General features: G+C 39.7%; 1 long non-coding RNA gene across 1 annotated transcript in view; it reads right to left on the reverse strand.

Moving 5' to 3' along the window:
• Nucleotides 1-352: 352 nt before the first annotated feature.
• LOC122903012 overlaps nucleotides 353-18,593 on the reverse strand; it is a 29,668-nt gene continuing 11,427 nt past the window's right edge. The window contains exon 3 of the long non-coding RNA XR_006383905.1: nucleotides 353-1,693. This is a non-coding gene — a long non-coding RNA (uncharacterized LOC122903012). The remainder of the gene's footprint in view (nucleotides 1,694-18,593) is intronic.

The following is an 18,593-nucleotide window of genomic DNA, read 5'->3' on the forward strand; positions in this document are numbered from 1 at the left end:
CTCTCCGAGGTCTTTTATCTTCATTGTACATGTGGTTAGGTTTTGTATTTTCATCTAATCAGTCTTTATGTATATAAAATGATTTAAAAATATATTTTATATTTGAATATATTTATCATACATATAATATATATATAAGTTGATAAAATTTTAAAAATGGAAGAAAAAAGAAAAAAATCTACATTTCCCTGATGGAAGTGATAATATTTTTATATATTTCTTTATTTTTACACATTAAATATAACCTTCTGGTTTCTTAAAAATAATAAGGAAGTAGATTTACATGGCAAAAAAAAAAGTAAAACAAAACAAGAGTCTAAAATTAAAAATACAAACTGCCTTCTGAATTATTTCTACCCTTAGTCCCACTTTCCAGAACAACTTAAGATTTTCTGGGTTTGTCCTTCTGGTTATAATGAACACTTTAAATTATATTGTTATGTCTTGATTCCTTCCATTAAGAATGAAGACTTAAACACTTTATCTTTTATATCCCTTTCCCTCTTCAGCTCTCAGTATTTGTTAATTATAGTATTGTCTTTTGTTATCAGTATTTTCAACATGCACATACTCTTCTGTAATTTCCAGTGCTCCTGTGGGTTGACTGGCTCCAGTGGGTCATCTTCTGCTCCATGAGATATGGGTGGAGGTCTATTCTTCTGAGCCTCCTAGGCTGCATTATTCAGATGGCTCACTCTCGAGGTCACATTTGGTACATGCCTGTAAGCTGGAAGCTCAGCTGGGCCTGTTGTCTGCAGCACCTTCACTTAGCCTTTCTATGTGGCCCATGATTTTCACAGAGTGCCTTCTGGGTTCTGAAAGGGTTCCGAGAGCTCCAAGAGGAAGGAAAGTAGAAGCTGCCAGTCCCTTCAAGGGCTTGGTCTGGAAGTAGCATGATGTCACTCCCTCTCCAGTATGCTGGATTTCTTAACTCTGAGCACAGAGACTTCTAGGTGCTTCCCTGAGAAAAATCTCTCTTACTTCTGATATTTGGGGTTGTAGTGTCACTTCCCATTTTTGTCCCTGTAAACTCTTCTACTGTCTTCATGAATACTTCTAGCTTTGTGGTCAGTATTTATTGCTAATCTGTCTCTATCACAATTTCTCAACTTGTAAATTCTAAATTTGATTATTCTTTCAGATAGCAGGGTTATTTTTTTAAAGTAGACTTTTTAGGGAGATTTTATTACTACTAAAATTACAAAGCTCTTACATATATAAGATTGTGTTTCTCACGTCTTTACATTTGGAAGATATCCTGGCTAGACTAAGAATTCTGTAGCATATCTTTTCTTTTCAACAATGTTTGTTTCTAGTGTCCCTGCGGATAGACATCTAAGGCCTGCCTGATATGTATTATTTTTTATTTAAAGGTGCAAGTCTTTTCTTTTGGGATCTTGATCACTTTTTGATCTTGTCATGATCTTATTACTTTTTTCCTGGGTATGTCGGTTTAACATTGAATATTCAGATCTTTTCTTTGAGGAGAAGTTCTTTGTATTAACTCAAAATAATTTTTTTTCCTTTTGTTTTTGTTTTGTTGTATTTTGTTTTCTTTTCTAGGAACACCTATTATGCGTGTTTTGAATCTTCTTTATTTTTGTTTTCATATCTATAATTCAGATGTTAGCAAAGGCCTCTTGGTCCTTTGAAGATTGAAATAACTGGTTTAGTCCACAACCCACTTCAGGACCTACAAAAGACCAAACATGTCACACTATCAACTGAATCTTGTCTCTCTCATCTCTATATGTCACTGATATAAAGCTATGAGCATATAAAACTACATACCTTTAAAAAAATGGATTTTACCAAGAAATCGATTGACATCAATATTTAGTGATATTTAGTTGAATTTGTTTAAAATTTGAAACGCTATGAGGAGCCGTTCTATCACAGGACTGGATCATCCCCTCTCTGTTCTTCCTCCACTTCTGCTCCTCATCCCCTCCCTCCTGGATGGCTGTTCAGTTCCAAATTCTTCCCTGTGTTTGCGTACCAGTAACTTCTCTCTTTCTTTAAAACCTTTTTACCAATTTACCAACCCTGGTGCTAGAACTGCGGGGTGGGGTGGGGGGGTGAGGACAGGAGAACTCATTTTCTACTCTTATAATCTGCTGTACCGAACAAAGGCTTTAGTCACAGGTGTGCAAATGATGTCATCAAGATTATATTTCCTACTCTTCCTCTCAGGTTATGTTTGTCTGTTTTTTTGTTTTGTTTTTTTTTTTTCCCCTATGTGACCTAATTCTCTTCTGATATAAATAAATTCTTTATATGTGGTAGGAAATATGGCTAGTAGTGCCAGTCATATGTATAACCTTATAATTCCTGGTTTAAAAATAAGAGACGCCCTCTCTTTCCGATATTTCATATATCAAATCCCTTGGAAGAAATAAGATCAGATTTGCTCGGGTCAGTGCCCAAATGTATTGTGTTAAATGGCTGGGGAGTCATGACTGGATGGAGTATCCAACCTCATTGCTGTTCCAGTGGGCTCTAGGAAGACCAGCTCCCACAGGAATGTTGCCCCAAGAGGACAAAAACAGCAGGTGTCTACCACAACTCGCACTCTTGGGTGTGGAAATGCCCCTTTTCTCTCCCCGGCTCAGTCTTCCTTGAGTTCAGGGTTACTTCCAGGATCTTTCAGAAACTTTTCACTTAAGTATCAACATTGGTACCCTACGAAAGATTTCGGGAACAAACCTGGTTTATGTTTTCCTTCCTTTTGTGATTGTTATTTGTCTTCTCAGCAGATTTCGTGCACAGAAGTTAGAGTAAGAAGTTATTTTTATGAAAGGTCTTTTGTTTGCTCTGTTTTGCCTGCCTGTGAAATATGGTAGAAACTAAAGAGCAAATGAAAATTAAAAGGAGTAGAGAATAGACTGAAGGACGAAATGGTCTCATAAACCCCAACCTTTCAAAGGGAAAAACTGTTGCAATGATTCCACATGCAAGGCTCTTAGGAAGTTACACTGAGGCAAGTCATGGCAAGGTGATTCCATTGGTAAAAATGCTCAACCAACTAGGTATCTGAGTGGTACTAGAGTCAAAAGAAAAATCTTGCTTTGAAGCTATTTACTGAAAGAAATACACATTCATCAAACACTTAAGATTTGTAAGGTACTAAGTACAGAGTATTAACATGTCATTAAAACAGACTGTGTCTTAAGAACTTAAAATCTAGCTATTGTGTTATATAAATCCTTTACTTCCTCCATATGCTTTATTCTTTATTATAAGTGATAATTTTAGAAGATTCTATTGAATGTTTCCTTTCTAAAAAATATTTTTATGCATAATAATAGCTATCATTTGGTGAGGTCCTATTCTGTTATATACCTTTTACAGACACTCTATCTCTAATCCTCCCCCAAAAGCTATGAGGTAAAGGGGATGATATCCAATTTACAGATGAGAATAGTGAAGTTTGCGGGAGTTAAATAAATATCTCAAGGTCAAGTGGCAGAGTCAGTTTCGAAACTCAAATCTCCAGTCTGTCTCTCACTGTGTTTTCTCCCTCAAGGCTTCTTTCTGCATCTTCTCCCTTTCCCTACCTCAGGTAACTGCCTTCTGATCTCACAGCTTCTGAATTTGACACGGTTATCCTCTCCCATGGGCCCACAGCATTGCCTCTAGCTTGCCCTTGGGTTGGCATCCACCTGGTCCTCTCAGTTGTGACTGATGCAGAAAGGCCCACGGGGTTCAGATAAGACCCCCTAAGTCGGTATCTGCATTGGAGGCAGAAGTCTCCTTAGAAGAGGATGCTGGCATCGGTGAAGATGACTGACATGAAGGGCAGCAGAAGGTAGTAGGATGTGTCCTTAAATGCACCACTTGGGCATAAATATTATTTTGAGGTGAAAACAACTGAGGAAAAGTAGATACAAGAAAAGCTCTCTTCCTTCCCCATTTGCCAAAAAGCAAGGCATAAATTTGTAAAGGTGCCCTCCCTTCCCCTCTCTACCAGAAAGGACAGAAATGAAGCCCCAGAGACAACTCTAGGCTCTTACCAGCGTAAAGATGGCACCAAGAATCTACATAACAAACTTTATTAATGTGCCCAGATCGTCCCTAATTTCCCCACACATTTGCCTTCTTATAACGTACCACTCCCAGAAGCTTTTGTCTTGTCATACTTCTACAATATCATTATTCTTTTATTAAGATGCTACCTAAACCCTCTTTGAGTTACTCATCCTGGAGTAGCCCCACACGTATATGACGCGGGCCATGATAAACCTCTGTTTTTCTCCTGTTAATCAATTTGTCAGTCTGATTTGCAGGTCCCAGCCACTAAAACTAAGACAGATAGGGGGAAAAGATTTTTTTCTTTCCTTACAGCAAGCATACCTGAATGGCACACTTTTATTAATTGATTATTTAATATCATTTTAATTGAATTTTATGTCACGATAGGAGGGAACTTGCCCAGAGGCATTCCAGTCAGATGAAAGGGATAGCATCGGAATTAAGTGCAATACTGAAAAGTGACAATCAAAAAAAAAAAAAGGAATAGTTAAGCAATCATAGGACATAAATTGTCATATTATATAATCATCAAGGGACGCCTGGGTGGCTCAGTTGGTTAAGCAGCTGCCTTCGGCTCAGGTCATGATCTCAGCATCCTGGGATCGAGTCCCACATCGGGCTCCTTGCTCAGCAGGGAGCCGGCTTCTCCCTCTGCCTCTGCCTGCCATTCTGTCTGCCTGTGCTCGCTCTCTCTCCCTCTCTCTCTCTCTCTCTGATAAATAAATAAATAAATAAATAAATCTTTAAAAAAAAAATCATCAAGATTCATGTTTCTAAAGGAATAATAGCATGGGGGAAATGCTCAAAATACACTGAGTTTTTTAAAAAGCAGAATAAAATTTCTAAATACATAACATACTGTATGAACACAATGTGCCATTTTAAATGATTAAGAGGAACAATAGGGCTGTCTGGGTGGCTCAGTCGATTAAGCATATACCATTCCTGGTTTTGGATTAGGTCAGTTCATGATCTAAGGGTTGTGAGATAGAGCCCCATGTCAGGCTCTGTACTGACTAGGGAACCTGCTTAAGGTTCCCTTAAGATGCCCCTCCCCCCACTTAGGTGTTTTCACACGCACTCTCTCTCCCTCAAATAAATAAATAAACAATTTTTTTTAAAGAAGGAACAATAGAAGGAGGAAGCAAGATGGTGGAGGAGTAGCAGACTGAAACAGCATTCGGTCCCAGAAGTTCAGCTAAATAGTTATCAAATCATTCCAAACACCTAAAAATGCAACAGGAGATACAATAGAAGAAGAGCAGCAATTCTAGGAACAGAAAATCGACCACTTTCTGGAAGGCAGGACGTAGGGAGAAATGAATCCGAAATGACAGGATGATAGACTGCGTGGGGAAGGGCCAGATCCTGGCAAGTGGTAGAGCAGTGGAGCACAAAATCAGAACTTTTAGAAGTCTACTCCACTGAGGAACATTGCTCCAGAAGCTAAGTGGGGGGTGGAGCCCTCACGGGGACAGTGTGGTCTCAGGACCCACAGGGTCACAGAGAGACCAGGGGTGTCTGAGTGTGGCAAAGCTGCCAGGTATTGAAGTGGTGAAGCTGGCTACAGAGACAGAGCTGGAGCCGAGGAGTGAGCTCTCAGCTGGGGGTTACCTTAAGCCATGATCCAAGGCACATTCAGGCCACTGCTCTTTAAGCAGGGACCCCACAAATGCTAGATCCAGGGAGGCCCCCTCTCCTTCCTCCTCTGGGAGGAGCAGCAAGGGAGAGCACAGCAGGAATCACTGGGCTTGGAGACTCCAAACTGGGCCATGCGCCAGAGATAGAAACACTCGGTCAAAGGCCACGTGAGCTCAGAGTGTGGCTGGAGACCAGGGAGACGGGAGGAATTCACTGCTTTTCTCTGAGGGCATATTGAGGAGTGGGGCCCCGAGCTCTCAGCTCCTATGGGCCGGAGATTGGGAGGCCGCCATTTTCATTCCCGTCTTCCAAACCTGTATGGAAAGCATTCAGGGAACAAAAGCTCTTGAAAGTGAACCCGAGTAGATTACTTAGCCTGGCCCCTAGCAAGGGCAGTGCAATTCCACCTCGGGCAAAGACATTTGAAAATCACTGCAACAGGCCCTTCCCCCAGAAGATCAGCAAGAACATCCAACCAAGCCCAGGTTCATGGATCAATGAGAACTGTGAAATCCAGAGCTAGGAGAAAGCAACGCATGGAATTCATGACATTTTTCCCATGATCCTTTAGTCCTGCAAAGTGATTTCTTAAATTTTATTGTTTTTATTCTATCTTTTAAAAAGATTTTATTTATTTATTTGACAGACAGAGATCACAAGTAGGCAGAGAGGCAGGCAGAGAGAGAGGGGGAAGCAGGCCCCCTGCTGAGCAGAGAGCCCAATGTGGGGCTTGATCCCAGGACCCTGGGATCATGACCTGAGCCAGAAGCAGAGGCTTTAACCCACTAAGCCACCCAGGAGCCCTGATTATTCTATTTTTTTAAAACTTTTCCTCTTTTAATGTTTTTTTTAACTATTTCATCTTAATAATACATTTTTTTTAAATCTTTAAATTTTTATTGTTATAGTCATATTTTATCCCTACATTGTATTTAACCTTATTTTTTGTATACATATAGGTTTTTTTTTTAATTTAAAATTGTGGGATACAATTACTTCTAATAGATCAAAATATACCCTAAATCTAGCATATGGCTTTGTTCTAGTCTCCAGTCTGATCACACTCTCTCTTCTGTTTATTTTTTTTTATTTTTTTCAACCAACTTATCTTATCAATTCCTTTTTTAAAACCTTTTTGAAATTTTCATCTTTACAGCCGTATTCCATCCCTTCCTCATGTTTACCCTTATTTTTGTATATAAATAAGTTTTTCTTTCTTTAAAATTTTGGGAGTTATCAGTTGGTTGGACGACTGCCTTCGGCTCAGGGCGTGATCCTGGAGTCCCGGGATCGAGTCCCACATCGGGCTCCCAGCTCCATGGGGAGTCTGCTTCGCTCTCTGACCTTCTCCCCTCTCATGCTCTCTCTCACTGTCTCTCTCTCTCAAATAAATAAATAAAATCTTTAAAAAAAAAAAAATTTTGGGAGTTATTACTTCTAAGAGTCCAGAATATACCCAAAAATCAACTGGGTGGCTCTGTTCCATTCACCAGTGTATATATATATATATATTTTTTTCCCCCCCTTTCTTCTCCCCCCCAGTTTCGGGTCTCTTCTGATTTACTCAGGGTATATTTTTCTGGGGTCTTTGCCACCCTTTTAGTATTTTATTCTCTTGTCCATATATTCATATCTGGATAAAAGGACAAGGCAGAGAAACTCACCACAAAAAAAGAACAAGAGGCAGTATTGAAGGCTAGGGACCTAATCAATACAGAATTAGAGTTCAGAATGAAGATTATCAAGGATACATGGGCTCGCAAAAGGCATGGAAGATATTAAAGAATCCCTTTCTGGAGAAATAAAATCCCTTTCTGGAAAAATAAGAGAACTAAACTCTAACCAAGTTGAAATTTAAAAAAACTATTAATGAGGTGCAATAAAAAAATGGAGGCTCTTACTGCTAGGATAAATGAGGCAGAGGAGAGAATTAGTGATACAGAAACCAAATGACAGGGAATAAAGAAGCTGAGCAAAAGAGAGACAAAAAACTACTAGACCATGAGGGGAGAATTCGAGAGATAAGTGATACTATAAGACAAAACAGTATAGAATAATTAGGATTCCAGAAGAATAAGAAAGAGAGAGGGGGACAGAAGGTATATTGGAGCTAATTACAATAGAGAATCTCCCTCATATGGCAAAGGGAACAAGCATCAAAATCCAGGAGGCACAGAGAACCCCCCTCAAAATCAATAAAAATAGGTCCACACCCCATTATCTAATAGTAAAACTTACAAGTCTTAGTGACAAAGAGAAAATCCTGAAAGCAGCTTGAGACAAGAAGTCTGTAACATACAATGGTAGAAATTTAGATTGGCAGCAGACTTATCCACAGAGACCCGGCAGGCCAGAAAGAACTGGAATGATATATTCAAAGCACTAAACGAGAAAAATATGCAGCCAAGAATATTATATCAGCTAGGGTGTCACTGAAAATAGAAGGAGAGATAAAAAGCTTCCAGGACAAACAAAAATTAAAAGAATTTGCAAACACCAAACCAACCCTACAGGAAATATTGAAAGGGGTCCTCTAAGCAAAGAAAGAGCCGAAAAGTAATAGACCAGAAAGGAACAGAGACAATATACAGTAATGGTCACCTTACAGGCAATACAATGGCACTAAATTCATATCTTTTGATAGTTACCCTGAATGTAAATGGGCTAAATGCCCCAAGCAAAGACACAAGGTATCAGAATGAATAAAAAAGCAAGACCCTTTGATATGATGTCTATAAGAAACTCATTTTAGACCCAAAGACACCTCCAGATTTAAAGTGAGGGGGTGGAAAACAATATACCATGCTAATGGACATCAAAGGAAAGCTGGGGTGGCAATCCTTATATCAGATAAATTAGATTTTTATGCCAAAGACTATAATAAGAGATAAGGAAGGACACTGTATCATATTTAAAGGGTCTGTCCAACAAGAAGATCTAACAATTTTAAATATCTATGCCCCTAACATGGGAGCAGCCAACTGTATAAACAAATTAATAACAAAATCAAAGAAACACATCAACAATAATACAATAATAGTAGGGGAATTTAACACCACCCTCACTGAAATGGACAGATCATCTAAGCAAAAGATCAGCAAGGAAATAAAGGCTTTAAATGCCACACTGGACCAGATGGACATCACAGATATATTCAGAACATTCCATAGCAAACCAACAGAATACATATTCTTCTCTAGTGCACATGGAACCTTCTCCAGAATAGATCACATCCTGGGTCACAAATCAGGTCTCAACCGATACTAAAAGATTGGGACCATTCCCTGCATATTGTCAGACCACAATGCTCTGAAGCTAGAACTCAGTCACAAGAAGAAAGCTGGAAAGAACTCAAATACATGGAGGCTAAAGAACATCCTACTAAAGAATGAATGGGTCAACCAGGAAATTAAAGAAGAATGGAAAAAAAATCATGGAAGCAAATGAAAATGAAAGCACAACTATTCAAAATCTTTGGGACACAGCAAAGGTGATCCTGAGAGGAAAGTATATAGCCATATAAGCCTTTCTCAAGAAACAAGAAAGGTCTCAAGTACACAGCCTAACCCTATACCTAAAGGAGCTGGAGAAAGAACAGCAAAGAAAGCCTGAACTCAGCAGGAGAAGATCAGAGCAGAAATCAATGAAACAGAAACCAAAAGAACAGTAGAACAAATCAACGAAACTAGGAGCTGTTTTTTTGAAAGAATTAATAAGACTGATAAACCTCTGACCAGACTTATCAAAAAGAAAAGAGAAAGGACCCAGATAAATAAAATCATGAATGAAAGAGGAGTGATGATCACAACCAACACCAAAAGAAATACGAACAATTATAAGAACATATTATGAGCAACTATACATCAGCAAATTTGACAATCTGGAAGAAATGGATGCATTCCTAGAGACGTATAAACTACCAAAACTGAACCAGGAAGAAATAGAAAACCTGAACATACCCATAACCAGTAAAAAGATTGAAGCAGTCAATAATCTCCCAACAAACAAGAGCTCAGGGTCAGACAGCTTCCCAGGAGAATTCTACCAAACATTTAAAGAATTAATACCTATTCTCCTGAAACTGTTCCAAAAAAATAGAAATGGAAGGAAAACATTCAAACTCATTTTATGAGGACAGGATTACCTTGGTCCCAAAAGCAGACAAAGACCCCACCCAAAAGGAGAATTACAGAACATATATCTGTGATGAACATGGATGCAAAAATCCTCACCAAAATATTAGCCAATAGAATCCAACAGTACATTAAAAGGATTATTCAGCACAACCAAGTGGGATTTATTTCTGGGCTGCAAGGTAGGTTCAACATCAGCAAATCAATCAATGTGATACAATACATTAATGAAAGAAAGAACAGAACCATATGATAGTCTCAATACATGCTGAAAACGCATTTGTCAAAGTACAACATCCTTTCTTGGTCAAAACTCTTCAAAATGTAGGGATAGAGGGTATATACCTCAATATCATCAAAGCCATCTATGAAAATCCCACTACAAATATCATTCTCAATGAGGAAAAACTGAGAGCTTTTTCCTGAAGGTCAGGAACATGGCAGGGATGTCCATTATCACCACTACTATTCAACATAATACTAGAAGTCCTAGCCTCAGCAATCAGACAACAAAAAAAAATTAAAGGCAACCGAATCAGCAAAGAAGAAGTCAAACTCTCACTCTTTGCAAATGATATGATACTTTATGTGGAAAACCCAAAAGACTCCACTCCAAAACTGCTAGAACTTGTAAAAGAATTCAGTAATGTGTCAGGATATAAAATCAACACACAGAAATCAGTTGCATTTTTATACACCAACAACAAGACAGAAGAAAGAGAAATTAAGGAGTCGATCCCATTTACAATTGCACCCAAACCCGTAAGATATCTAGGAATAAACCTAACCAAAGAGGCAAAGAATCTGTACTCAGAAAACTAGAAAGTACTCATGAAAGAAATTGAGGAAGACACAAAGAAATGGAAAAATGTTTGATGCTCACAGATTGGAAGAACAAATATTGTGAAAATGTCTATGCTACCTAAAGCAATCTACACATTTAGTGCAATCCCTATCAAAATACCATCAATTTTTTTCAAAGAAATGGAACAAATAATCCTAAAATTTTTATGGAACCAGAAAAGACCCCAAATAGCCAGAGGAATGTTGAAAAAGAAAGCCAAAGTTGGTGGCATCACCATTCCGGACTTCAAGCTCTATTACAAAGCTGTCATCATCAAGACAGTATGATACTGGCACAAAAACAGACACATAGATTAGTGGAACAGAATAGAGAGCCCAGAAATAGACCCTCAACTCTATGGTCAACTAATCTTTGACAAAGCAGGAAAGAATTTCCAATGGAAAAAAGTCTCTTCAAAAAATGGTATTGGGGGTGCCTGGGTGGCTCAGTGGGTTAGGCCGCTGCCTTCGGCTCAGGTCATGATCTCAGGGTCCTGGGATCGGGTCCCACATCGGGCTCTCTGCTCGGCAGGGGGCCTGCTTCCCTTCCCCTCTCTCTGCCTGCCTCTCTGCCTACTGTGATCTGTCAAATAAATAAATAAAATCTTTAAAAAAAAAAAATGGTATTGGGGGCGCCTGGGTCGCTCAGTGGGTTAAGCCACTGCCTTCGGCTCAGGTCATGATCTCAGGGTCCTGGGATCGAGTCCCGCATCAGGCTCTCTGCTCAGCAGGGAGCCTGCTTCCTCCTCTCTGTCTCTGCCTGCCTCTCTGCCTACTTGTGATCTCTCTCTGTCAAATAAATAAATAAAATCTTAAAAAAAAAATGGTATTGGGAGTATTGGACAGCCAAATGCAGAAGAATGAAACTGGACCATTTCCTTACATCCCACACAAAAATAGACTACAAATGTATGAAAGACATCAATGTGAGACAGGAACCCACCAAAATCTTTGAGGAGAACACAGGCAGCAACCTTGTCGACCTCAGTTGCAGCAACTTCTTCCTAGAAACGTCGCCAAAGGCAAGGGAAGGAAGGGCAAAAGTGAACTACTGGGACTTCATCAAGATCAAAAGCTTTTGCACAGCAAAGGAAATAGTCAACAAAACCAAAAGACAACTGACAGAATGGGAGAAGATATTTGCAAATGACATATCAGATAAAGGGCTAATATCCAAAAATCTATAAAGAACTTATCAAACTCAACATTCAAAGAAGAAATAATCTAATCAAGAAATGGGCAGAGGACATGAACAACATTTCTGCAAAGAAGACATCCAGATGACCATCAGACACATGAAAAAGTGCTCCACATCACTCGGCATCAGGGAAATACAAATCAAAACCACAGTGAGATACCACCTCACCTCAGTCAGAATGGTTAAAATTAACAAGTCAGGAAACGACATATGTTGGAAAGGATGCAGAGAAAGGGGAACCCTTCTACACTGTTGTTGGGAATGCAAGCTGGCTCAGTCACTCTGGAAACCAGTATGGTGATTCCTCAAAAAGTTGAAAATGGAGCTACCCTGTGACCCAGCAATTGTACTACTAGATATTTACCTCAAACATACAAATATAGTGATCTGAAGGGGCATGCGCATCCAAATGTTTATAGCAGCAATGTCCACAACAAACTACGGAAAGAACCTACATGTCCATCAACAGAAGAATGGATTATAGAAGATGTGGTATATATATATATATTCAATGGAATACTATGCAGCCGTCAAAAGAAATGAAATCTTGCCATTTGCAATGACGTGGATGGAACTAGAGGGTATTATGCTGAGTGAAATAAGTCAATCAGAGAAAGACAATTATCATATTATCTCTCTGATATGAAGAATTTGAGAGGCAGGGCAGGGTGTCTGGAGGGTAGGGAAGGAAAAAATGAAACAAGATGGAATCGGGAGGGAGACAAACCATAAGAGACTCTTAATCTCACAAAACAAACTTACGGCTGCTGGGGAATGGGAGGGCTATGGACACTGGGGAGGATATGTACTATGGTGAATGCTGTGAAATGTTAAGACTGATGATTCACAGACCTGTATCTCTGTGGCAAATCATATATGCTAATAAAAATAATTTTTAAGAAAAGAAAATAACAATAAAGTTCAAACTATAGACAAGGGGCACCTGGGTGACCCAGTTTGTTAAGTGGCTGCCTTCAGCTCAGCTCATGATCCCGGGGTCCTGGGATTGAGCCCTATGTGGGGCTTCCTCCTCAGTGGGGAGCCTGCTTCTCCCTCTCCCTCTGCTGGTCTCTCTCTCTCATTCCCTGTCAAATAAATAAATCTTTAAAAAAAATAAAATAAATGAAACTAAATAAATAACTAAATAAACTAAAATAAATAAAACTAAAGCCAAGAAAAGAAGGTAAGGGGTGGTGTCCTGGAAAATGCCAGTTGATGGAGTTCTGCAAACAAGAAAGGAGAGCAAGAAAGCCTGTGCTTCTCAGCATCATTGTTGCGAAAGATCAGGAGACACATGATCCCAGAGCAGACAAATACATCACAGGTTCCTGCCTTCTGTTATAAATACTGAGTCACAGAGTTAGCTCCCTTTGTTGGCACTTTACACGGTGGATTTATGCTTCTGAAGCTCACCAGGTACTCTGGCGCAGGGAAGGTGATGCTCTCGCGAGTCCGGCTGTCTCTTTGAGAACATGCCTCTGTCTCACTAGAATACTAGGCCAGCTGTCTGGGTTACAAAGCAGCCCCTGTTTGCATAAAGTGAGACAGTTACCTCATTCACCTTGGAGCTCACCAGGGAAGCTGTGAAACTTCAGAGCAGAGAAAGCAAAATCCTCAGCCATGGTCACCTTGCCGCAGCAAAAAGAAACCAAACAGGTTCAGCCTGAAACTGCCTACTGACCTTGCCCATTTCCTCACCCCAGAGAGCTTTGAGATCATTCAACTAAAGCACCAGCTTTTTCTATCTGTAAATGACATTTGGCCCAAAGTAAATGGTCTTGTCCTGGGATCTCATACAGAGTATAAGTTGGCTCCAAGACACAACGCCTCTACTGTTTGTCCCTGACAGGCACACCCACATACATTTTGAGGTCATGGAGGTAGATTTTTGTGGATAAGGAACGAATGAATTCCATAAACACACAAACTGGGAAACCACTGGTCAGATGGAAGCAGGGAAGAAAGTCCAGGAAGAAAAGCAGACCACCAGCTGGATCTGAGTAAACAAAACAAAAGGAAACACACATCACACATGCTCACATGTGTGTTACATAGCATTTGAGAATGTTCAATGCAAACACAGTTTGTAAGACAGTTCTACCTCTTTCTCACTTCCCCGCCTTCCCCGAAAGAACCAAGTACAATACTGTTGCAAAGAGAGCCACAGTGATAGCGTGAAATCTGGTGCACAAATCAGGAGAGAGTGAATAAAAACTAAGATGTTTTATAGCAGTGCAACGGTAATTCATAAACATACAAGATGTATATTGAAGGACCTTGCAGGGTAGAGTGAGAAGGGGAGGATGATGGGGGTTAGTTCACATCATTCACTAGCAGACACTAAAGTACAATTCTCAAACTCAAAGGTTTCAGTTAAACATTCTGAACTTAAGTAGAAAAGTCTCCTTAAATCTGGGGTAGACCATCATTAGGCTATCAGATATAACAGTGGTTAATATTTCTTGTGTTAGGCCATTTTTTTTTTAATAGATGAAGAAATTGAGGCAAAGAAAGGCTAAGTATCTCCATCAAGTTCTTGCTGCTAGTGGAACATTTTGCACCCAGGGTACCTGGCTTCTATCCAGGAGCCTAGAGCTCCTATTTTCACGCACCACACTCTCCTGCAGAGCTTACTCCTTCACCTTCCTTTTTGAATTTAACTATTATTTTACCTTATTTTAAAAATTTTTTTATTGTTATTTTATTTTAATAACTCTGTCCACCAGAATCCTGGCATAATAACTTCAGATATTATAAATGACTATATTCAAATGTGTTCCTTCCTTCCAGCTTCCAACCAACTTCTAGAAACATCCCAGAATCCACAAAAACTACTTTCTCCGGGGCATCTGTTCATCACAAGACTCTCTTACAATGGACTAAGATTTAGTAATCATAACAGTAGGCATTTGCATACAATTTTATAAGTACTTACTTTCTTATATTCTCACTTCCTGCAAAGTCCTAAAGCATGTTGAGGCTTGTACTATTTTCCCCATTCTGATGGTGGGATTACGAAAGTTCTGAGAACTCAGGTGACTTATCCAAAGACACAGAGCTAACAGGTGACAGAACCAGGAGGAGAATCTATTTTCAGTGAGTGGTCCCCATGAGACAAATGGTCGGGAGGCCAGGGAAAGTCCCCGTTCTTTGGGACCTCTCCCATCACTAACGTGGTAATATGTAACCCAGAACATATCTTCACGAGGTAGTGTTGACACATTTCAGTAGCAGGAAGAATTTTAAAGCGCTGATGTAACCCTGGAGCAGTGTCTGCATTCTGCATAAAAGTTTGAAAGAGACCTTTATTTTATTCCAGGAGGGACCTTCCCAGCGTCCTTTCTGTCCATTGTTCTCAGGGAAGGCTGGCTGCTGAGTAACTGGGGTGCTTGTGTTTCAGACTAGGATGGGACGGTAGGTGCTGTTTGATAATGTAATGCCATTATTAATGTGCCTCTCAAGAATGTAGAAGGGTCTTCATTTGGAGCACAGTTTTTTGTTTTTGTTTCTCTTTAATTATCAGGGAATTTCTGTTTCCTTTACCTGAATGTGGTATAAGATGAGGCAGTTGAAAAGGAGCAAGTGGGCCCAGACAACACAGAGGAGGGCCAAGGGGTGGAGGAGGTGGGGGAATTAGAGGACAGATGGTCCCAGAAGACCCCAACTGAAGGGTGTGGTCAATGGATGCCACTGACAGTAATAACAGGTAACCCAGCCTTAAATTTCCCCTTTCTGCAAAAATAGTTCCCTTATGTTAGTTTCAAATATGTTAAACATGGCAGCCTTGCCTTATATCCTTTAGGAAAAAAGAGAAAGGGCTCTGCACACGGTGTAAGAGGGGCAGAGATTAGAGAGAGGAACAGGGTGTGGAGAAATGTCCGTGAAAGAGCAGACAGGAATGACAAAGAAGCCCAGAGGGTGGTGGGAGGGAGGGGTAAAGTGAGGAACAGAATGAGAGTATGGAAAGGAGAAGCAATTCTCCTCTATCCCAAGGGTACTCTGAAATAGTTGCAGAGGAAATGGACTTGCAAACAACAGGGTGGGTTCTTCAGGCTGTATGTGTAGGTTTTGTATAAATAGACATGTTCTTAGTCACACACACTCCTAAGCTGAAAAGCTGGAGGGTCTAGGGAGGAGTTGGGTTACTTTTGTTAAAGGAATGAACTTCCCCATGTCTGGAATCTTGGAAGAACAACATGGATAACCAGAAAATGGCATTGCCTCCCACTAAACGTGTTTCTCTGGAAGATGGGGGTTGGTGATCAATAGTAAGTTAAGGGAAATGAAACCACAGAAGTAACAGAACTGCAGCATGAGCAAAATGATTTATGCAAGGCACATGTAAATGTGTGCCCTTTTGCAAACAGGACTTCGTCCCTCTTGATAATTTTAGACACCTGAAAGGGGCCCTGTGCTATAGTCTGGATAGATAGATAGATAGATAGATAGATCCATCAATTGATCACTGTTCCAGCCAGGGGAATTCAAAGACAGTAAGGTATCTTAATCACCAAAAACAACTTTATTTTTTTTACATTTATGAAATACTCCTATTTATATGTTTGGTCCAATCTACTCTCTATTCAAATAAATAAAACAGTACACAGCAGGTACATCTAGTCTTAATGGGTAGCTAGATGTTTCTGGAAGAACCAACAGCAATGAAACAAGAGCACCATAAATATTTAAGTGATAATAATTAGACTTAGCATTGAAATGAGCTCCAAATTTATTTTAGTCATGCTTCAGAGTCTACAAAAAGGGCAGTCCTCTGAGGATAATCTTCACATTCTAAAAGACCTAACTGTCATCACAATACATTGGTTAATACCCTGAAATCACTTCAGTGAGATTTTTTTTGAGGAATTAATTGTTCAATTACTGCTAATGTGATATAACTCCAGTGTATATTTTATTTTAAGATTTCATTTCTTTATTTGAGAGAGAGAGTAAGAGAGAGCATGAGAGGGAAGAAGATCAGAGGAAGAAGCAGACTCCCCATGGAGCTGGGAGCCCAATGTGGGAATCGATCCTGGGACTCCAAGGTCACGACCTAAGCCGAAGGCAGTGGCTTAACCAACTGAGCCACCCAGGTGCCCTCCAGTGTATATTTGAATGTATGAAAAAATTTAACACAAAGAAAAATGATCCATTGAAATATTTCAACAGTATGATTCTAATATAGATTTAAGATTTAAAAACCAAGTTTCCTTCAATGATAATTTTACCGTACTTATGGTATTATGTGAGCAAATAATGTAGGGGAGCAATCCAGCCACCTCAAAGTGTGTCTCTGGTATATGAATTATTTTAGACTGATTATTTAAAAAACAAAATAAAAAAACAAAGGCCGCTTGATCTTCTGCCTAACTGCCTGAAACAGTTTAGTTAGTGGACCTGTTCCTGGAAAGGAGCTATAGCATAGATAATTACAGTATGATATAAACTAGGCGTGGTAGACAGGGAGGAGCTTAGCAAAGTCTGTTAAAATTCTATTCTGTGTTCATTTGTTTTTGTGTGACCCATCCACATTTGTTTCCTGAACATCTACTCTTTTTTTTTTTTTTTTTTTTAAGATTTATTTATTTGAGAGCAAGAGAGAGAGAGAGTGGTGGGGGGGAGCAGAAGGAGAGAATACTTAAGCAGATTCCTTGCTGAATGAGAAGCCCAACATGGGGTTCAAGTTCATGACCCTGAGATCATGACCTGAGCTGAAACCAAGAGTCATACACTCAACTGACTGAGTCACCCAGGCACCCCACTTAGTATTTTTTTTTTTTTTTCTAATCTCCCTGTGAATTGTCTTCCTTCCCTTTCAGGTACCAGGTACCTACCTTCTTCTCTTTAGCTCTGAAAGGAATATAAGCCTCACTTATCTAACTGCTTGTGGACCTCATATTCTTATAGAGCCTCAAGTATATAAGTAGTTAAATTCAACTTGCTTCTGTTAATCTGTCTCATGTCAACTTAATTTTTAGCCCAGCCAAAAGAATCTTGCAGGGTTGTAGAAAACTTCTCTTCCTCAACAATACTAATACTTTTATTCATCAGGACATGGTTGAAATAGAGTTCTGATAGAGAAGGAAACCTAAATTAGATGGTGTTATGGGTTAAAACCGTGTCTAAAAAGACATGTTGAAATCTTAACTCCCTAGGCCTCAAAATGTGACTTTTTTTTTTTAAAGAATGTGATTTTCTGGGACACCTGGGTGGCTCAGTTTGTTAGGCTGCTGTCTTTGGCTCAGGTCATGATCCCAGGACCCTGGGATTGAGTCCTACATCGGGCTCCTTGCTCGGCAGGGAGCCTGCTTCTCTCTCTGCCTCTTCCTGCCACTGTCTGCTTGTGCCTGCTCTCTCTCTCTGACAAATAAAATCTTAAAAAAAAAAAAAGAATGTGATCTTCTTTGGAAATAGGGTCATTAAAAATACAATTAGCTAAGATGAGGTCATACTTGACCTAGGGTGGGGGGCTGGGTGCTAATCCATTATGACTGATATCCTTATAAGAAGATGACCATGTGATGGTGCACTTGGGTGGCTCAGTCTGTTAGGCATCTGCCTTCAGCTCGGGTCATGATTCCAGGGTCCTGGTATTGAGCTACACATTGGGCTTTCTGCTCATCAGAAACCTGCTTTTCCCTCTTCCTGCCACTCGCCCTGCTTGTACTCTTTCTCTCTCTACCAAAAAAAAAATAATAATCTTAAAAAAAAAAAGACTACGACGAAGATGACTATGTGAGACAAAC

The sequence above is a fragment of the Neovison vison genome, chromosome 3 (genome assembly GCF_020171115.1).
Source record: "Neovison vison isolate M4711 chromosome 3, ASM_NN_V1, whole genome shotgun sequence".
NCBI classification, from domain to species: domain Eukaryota; kingdom Metazoa; phylum Chordata; class Mammalia; order Carnivora; family Mustelidae; genus Neogale; species Neogale vison.